The sequence below is a fragment of the Coregonus lavaretus genome, assembly GCF_964263955.1.
Source record: "Coregonus lavaretus genome assembly, contig: HAP1_SCAFFOLD_591, whole genome shotgun sequence".
NCBI classification, from domain to species: Eukaryota; Metazoa; Chordata; class Actinopteri; order Salmoniformes; family Salmonidae; genus Coregonus; species Coregonus lavaretus.
The window spans coordinates 145,335-151,334 of NW_028166602.1; the positions used below are offsets into that span (position 1 = coordinate 145,335).

General features: G+C 52.9%; 1 pseudogene across 1 annotated transcript in view; it reads right to left on the bottom strand.

Moving 5' to 3' along the window:
- Positions 1-5,312, bottom strand: part of LOC311114531 (E3 ubiquitin-protein ligase HECW2-like) — a 32,603-nt pseudogene extending 27,291 nt beyond the window's left edge. The window contains exon 1 of the transcript in view: positions 4,942-5,312. The product of the transcript in view is annotated as an E3 ubiquitin-protein ligase HECW2-like (transcript). The remainder of the gene's footprint in view (positions 1-4,941) is intronic.
- Positions 5,313-6,000: the final 688 nt, after the last annotated feature.

Consider the following 6,000-nt stretch of genomic DNA (forward strand, 5'->3'; position numbering starts at 1 on the left):
ATGCTGTAACCTAGTGTAACGGTAGCTGATGCTGTAACCTAGTGTAACGGTAGCTGATGCTGTAACCTAGTGTAATGGTAGCTGATGCTGTAACCTAGTGTAACAGTAGCTGATGCTGATGCTGTAACCTAGTGTAACAGTATCTGTTACAGACACTATGGTCACTTTCCTGTTGTCTTTGAGCTGTGTAGGATGACAAACGTCTGACATAGTCCATGTGTCACTCAGACAGTGTGGGACAGAGATGCGTGCATGCGCGTGTGTTTGTGTGTTTGTGGTGTGTGTAGTAGTGTATCTGTCGCTCAGACAGTGTGTGACAGAGAGATGACCATGATGAATATGTCTCCTGTGTTATCACCAAGTCTCCCCTCAGAGCCATAACTCAACTCACACCATGTCACAATCAATAACGTCTGGACAAGAGCCAGGCCTGGGTGGCAAGTGACAGCAGTCACAAGTCACACACAGACACACACACAGACAGGGTTGGAGAGTACATGTAATCAGATTACAAAAAACTGTAATGAATTACATTAACCAGCAAAATTATTGTAATCCGATTACAGATACTTTAGAAAAACTAGATGATTACTTCTTAGATTACTTTTAAATTCAGAAAGGATGTTTTCTGAAAAACAAATACATTATGACACCTTTCTAAATGACATTCAATTCAGCATTGAAAAAAGGTGCAGGTTTAAGTTTGCTCCACCTGAGAGAGTCTGACCACAAGTCAGAGACCACTGTGATGACACACCAACACTATGATGACTCTACCTCCCCAGAGGCTGCTTATTTCATGAATAACCCAGGTGATGTCACAATAAGTAACTTGTGCCATGCCGTTACACGGAAACCCTATGGTTTCTCCTCAGGCTCAACAAGGGAGAGGTGGAAAAGGAGGAGAGGAAGAGAGGGGATGGGGTGATGGAGGAGAGGACGAGAGGGGGAAGGGGATGGAGGAGAGGAAGAGAGGGAGATGGGATGGAGGAGAGGAAGAGAGGGGGATGGGGATGGAGGAGAGGAAGAGAGGGAGATGGGATTGTGGAGAGGAAGAGAGGGAGATGGGATGGAGGAGAGGAAGAGAGGGGGAAGGGGATGGAGGAGAGGAAGAGAGGGAGATGGGATAGAGGAGAGGAAGAGAGGGGGATGGGGATGGAGGAGAGGAAGAGAGGGAGATGGGATTGTGGAGAGGAAGAGAGGGAGATGGGATGGAGGAGAGGAAGAGAGGGGGAAGGGGATGGAGGAGAGGAAGAGAGGGAGATGGGATGGAGGAGAGGAAGAGAGGGCGATGGGGATGGAGGAGAGGAAGAGAGGGGGATGGGGATGGAGGAGAGGAAGAGAGGGGGATGGGGATGGAGGAGAGGAAGAGAGGGGGAAGGGGATGGAGGAGAGGAAGAGAGGGGGATGGGGATGGAGGAGAGGAAGAGAGGGGGATGGGGATGGAGGAGAGGAAGAGAGGGGGAAGGGGTGATGGAGGGGAGGAAGAGAGGGAGATGGAGGAGAGGAAGAGAGGGGGATGGGGATGGAGGAGAGGAAGAGAGGGGGATGGGGATGGAGGAGAGGAAGAGAGGGGGATGGGGTGATGGAGGGGAGGAAGAGAGGGAGATGGGGATAGAGGAGAGGAAGAGAGGGAGATGGGGATGGAGGAGAGGAAGAGAGGGGGATGGGGATGGAGGAGAGGAAGAGAGGGGGAAGGGGTGATGGAGGGGAGGAAGAGAGGGAGATGGGGATGGAGGAGAGGAAGAGAGGGGGAAGGGGTGATGAGGGGAAGAGAGGGAGATGGGGATGGAGGAGAGGGGGATGGGGGATGGGGTGATGGAGGAGAGGAAGAGAGGGGGATGGGGTGATGGAGGGGGGAAGGGGGAAGGGGGGGGATGGGGATGGAGGAGAGGAAGAGAGGGGGATGGGGTGATGGAGGAGAGGGGGATGGAGGGGAGGAAGAGAGGGGATGGAGGAGAGGGGGATGGGGTGATGGAGGGGAGGAAGAGAGGGGATGGGGTGATGGAGGGGGAAGAGGGGGGAGGCAGGGCAGGGCAGACGGTAGGTGCCGGTAATGGAGCCGTGTTGGCTCCAGGGCGGGGATGGATGGCCCATGGCCAGGCCCAGAATGATGCATTTCTCTGGAGGACACATCTTAGGTCTTTCCCCTGCCCCGGTCAATACCTCCACACACATAACCTGGTGTAGAGAGTGGATGGATCGCCTTTCACTGGCCACCACTCTCTCTACTGGCTGCTGCTGACACTTTAGTGTACAGAATATATATGTATGTGTGTATGTGTATGTGTATGTGTATGTGTGTGTGTGTGTGTGTGTGTGTGTGTGTGTGTGTGTGTGTGTGTGTGTGTGTGTGTGTGTGTGTGTGTGTGTGTGTGTGTGTGTGTCTCCCCGGTAGTAAGTGTGGTCTGATAGCAGGTTGATGATAATGACAACATAATTAAAGAACTGAAGCTGACTCACTACTCTCCAGGATGTCCAGAAGTCCAGGCAGAGATTCAGAAGACCACTAATCACTACTCTCCAGGATGTCCAGAAGTCCAGGCAGAGATTCAGAAGACCACTACTCACTACTCTCCAGGATGTCCAGAAGTCCAGGCAGAGATCCAGAAGGTGCAGAGTGCTGACTAGTTCACCCCATATAGCTAGTACACACACAATATGCTCACAACCACAAAGTTTTCCAGCAGAGGACACACAGACACTTTAACACTTTGCTATTGCGATGACCTCAGCCTGCCTGGCTGTGGTCCAGTGTATTCATCACATGCACTTTTCTCACTGCTCATCACGTAGTGCCCCCAAAACACACTCACACACGCACACCATAGTGCCCTCAAAGCTCATCACTAAGCTAAGGACCCTGGGACTAAACACCTCCCTCTACAACTGGATCCTGGACTTCCTGATGGGCCACCCCCAGGTGGACTACAGGAAAAGGAGGACCGAGCACGCCCCCATTCTCATCGACGGGGCTGTAGTGGAGCAGGTTGAGAGCTTCAAGTTCCTTGGTGTCCACATCACCAACAAACTATCATGGTCCAAACACACCAAGACAGTCGTGAAGAGGGCACGACAAAGCCTATTCCCCCTCAGGAGACTGAAAAGATTTGGCATGGGTCCTCAGATCCTCCAAAAGTTATACAGCTGCACCATCGAGAGCATCCTGACCGGTTGCATCACCGCCTGTTATGGCAATTGCTCGGCCTCTGACCGCAAGGCACTATAGAGGGTAGTGCGTACGGCCCAGTACATCACTGGGGCCAAGCTTCCTGCCATCCAGGACCTCTATACCAGGCAGTGTCAGAGGAAGGCCCTAAAAATGGCCAAAGACTCCAGCCACCCTAGTCATAGACTGTTCTCTCTGCTACCGCACGGCAAACGGTACCGGAGCACCAAGTCTAGGTCCAAAAGGCTTCTTAACAGTTTGTACCCCCAAGCCATAAGACTCCTGAACAGCTAATCAAATGGCTACCTGGACTATTTGCACTGTCCCCACCCACCCCCTCTTTTACGCTGCTGCTACTCTGTTAATTATCAATGCATAGTCACTTTAACTCTACCTACATGTACATATTACCTCAATTACCTCGACTAACCTGTGCCCCAGCACATTGACTCTGTACCGGTACCCCCTGTATATATAGCCTCACTACTGTTCTTTTATTTTACTGCTGCTCTTTAATTATTATGATTTTTTTAACTTATCTATTTTTTAATTAACAGTTATTTTTCTTAAAACTGCATTGTTGGTTAAGGGCTTGTAAGTAAGCATTTCACTGTATGGTCTACACCTGTTGTATTCGGTGCATGTGACAAATGACATTTGATTTGATATGATTTGAAGACACACACACAGCACCAGGGATAAGTAATTAAACTTCACCGTCAGGGTGAGAAAAGGAAAGAGACAGCGATGTGAGGAGGAGAGGAGGAGGGGAAGAGGAGAGGAGGGGAGGGCGACGGGAGAGGAGGAGAAAAGGAGAGGAGAGGAGGCGACGGGAGAGGAGGAGAGGAGAGGACGGGAAGAGGAGAGGAGGGGAAGAGGAGAGGAGAGGAGAGGAGAGGAGGGAGAGGACGGAGAGAGAGAGGGAAGAGGAGAGGAGAGGGAAGAGGAGAGGAGAGGAGAGGAGAGGAGAGGATGGAGGAGAGGAGAGGGAGGAGAGGGAGAGGAGAGGAGAGGAGAGGAGAGGAGAGGGAGGAGAGGAGAGGAGGAGGGCAGTATGATACAATGCTCTTATACTCTCAGGTGATCCTGACGTAGTGCTTTCACCTCGCTACCCCATCCTCCCTCCCTCTCTTCCTCCCCCTCTCTTCCCCCCTCTCTTCCTCCCTCTCATTTCTAACTCCCCTCCCTCCACTCCTATCTCCCTCCCTCTCCCCCTCTCTCTTCCCCTCTCTCCCCCCTCTCTCTTCCCCCCTCTCTTCCTTCCTCCCTCCCTCCCCCTTCTCCCCCTCTCTCTTCCTCCCTCTCTTTCTACCTCCCTCCCTCCCCTCTCTCTTCCCCCCTCTCATTCCCCCCTCTCTCCCCCCTCTCTCTTCCACCCTCTCTCCCCCCCTCTCTCTTCCACCCTCTCCCCCCCCCCTCTGTCTTCCACCCTCTCTCCCCCCCTCTCTTCCTCTCTCCCTCAGCTCCAGTCCATCAGTATTAAGCTTCATTCCCTTAACCTTGACACTGGATATCTCAGCTGCTAGAAGTCATTTCCACATGGCCATGTGATTCCTACAGTACTGAAGCCCTCTACTGTACATCCTCTGCTGCTCTGTTCTAAACATGTATCCTTGGTCTCCATTGAGGATCTTGTTCTATGATTGATTTGTGTGTTTTTAAAATGTGAAGGTAGCTAAATTAATTTCCCACTTTCTGGGAATGGGATCATAAAGGAAAACCCCTCCCCCTTCTTCCCATGAAGATGGTCTAGACCTCCCCCCGTGTCTCACCGATGTGGTAGAGTCCGATCCAGTCCGTGGCGTCCACTTCCTCCTTGATGTCCCAGTTGATGACCAGGTTTTGGCCCCGCCCCATCGTGAACTCGTACGTCGACGCTGTCAGCGATGACCTGCTCTCCGAGGTCACCAGGTCCGTGTCGCTATTGGCCCTTTGTAGCCCGCCGCCATGACCCTCTCCATGACCTCCGACCCCTGACCTTTCACCAGCTGACCTTTCCCCCCCGTGACCCCTTGGGCCCACCCCATCGCCGCCCTGGGCTGAGAGGGAGCGCAGGCTTTCGGGGCTGATGGTGTAGCGCATGTGGGGGGTTGCGCCTCCTCACCACCAGGAGGTGTTCACGAGCAGTGGGGGTGGTCGTCATGGTGACCACAGGGGAGGAGGGGGAGGTGGGAGGAGGGGACTGGTGGTGAGAGGGGTGGGGATGATGGTGATGATGGGGAGAGTGGTGGTGTGGGGGGTGATGGTGGTGATGGGAGGGGGAGGAAGGGTGTGGGTGGGGGCGGGGGGCGGGGGGGGGAGGACGGCCGTGGCGAGGAGGGGCGAATGGTGGAGGTCGGCAGGAGAGGGGGGAGAACCGGGGGGCCTCGCCCAAGGGCTGGAGCCAGAGAGGAGGGCCACAGGCCAGGAGGCCACAGCACAGGGCCAGAGACAGCCTGGTAGAGCCTAGTAGAGCCTACTAGAACCTAATAGAACATACTGGAACCTAATAGAACATACTAGAACCTAATAGAACATACTGGAACTAACAGAACATACTAGAACCTAATAGAACATACTAGAACCTAACAGAACATACTAGAACCTAATAGAACATACTAGAACATACTCGAACCTACTCGAACCTAATAGAAGCTGACGCGCTAGCTACCGTCAGTGGAAGCCTCCTCTAGATTCAATACTACTGTCTGGATCAAACAAGCAGCCAAGCCCAGACACAGGTCAGAGGTAAGGAGGTTTTCCTTGCCACTGTGCCCCTGCCTGCTCTTTGGAAAGTCAAAAACTAGGTTTATTAAGGTTAATCCTGTAAAGCACTTTGTGAGAAATGTTGT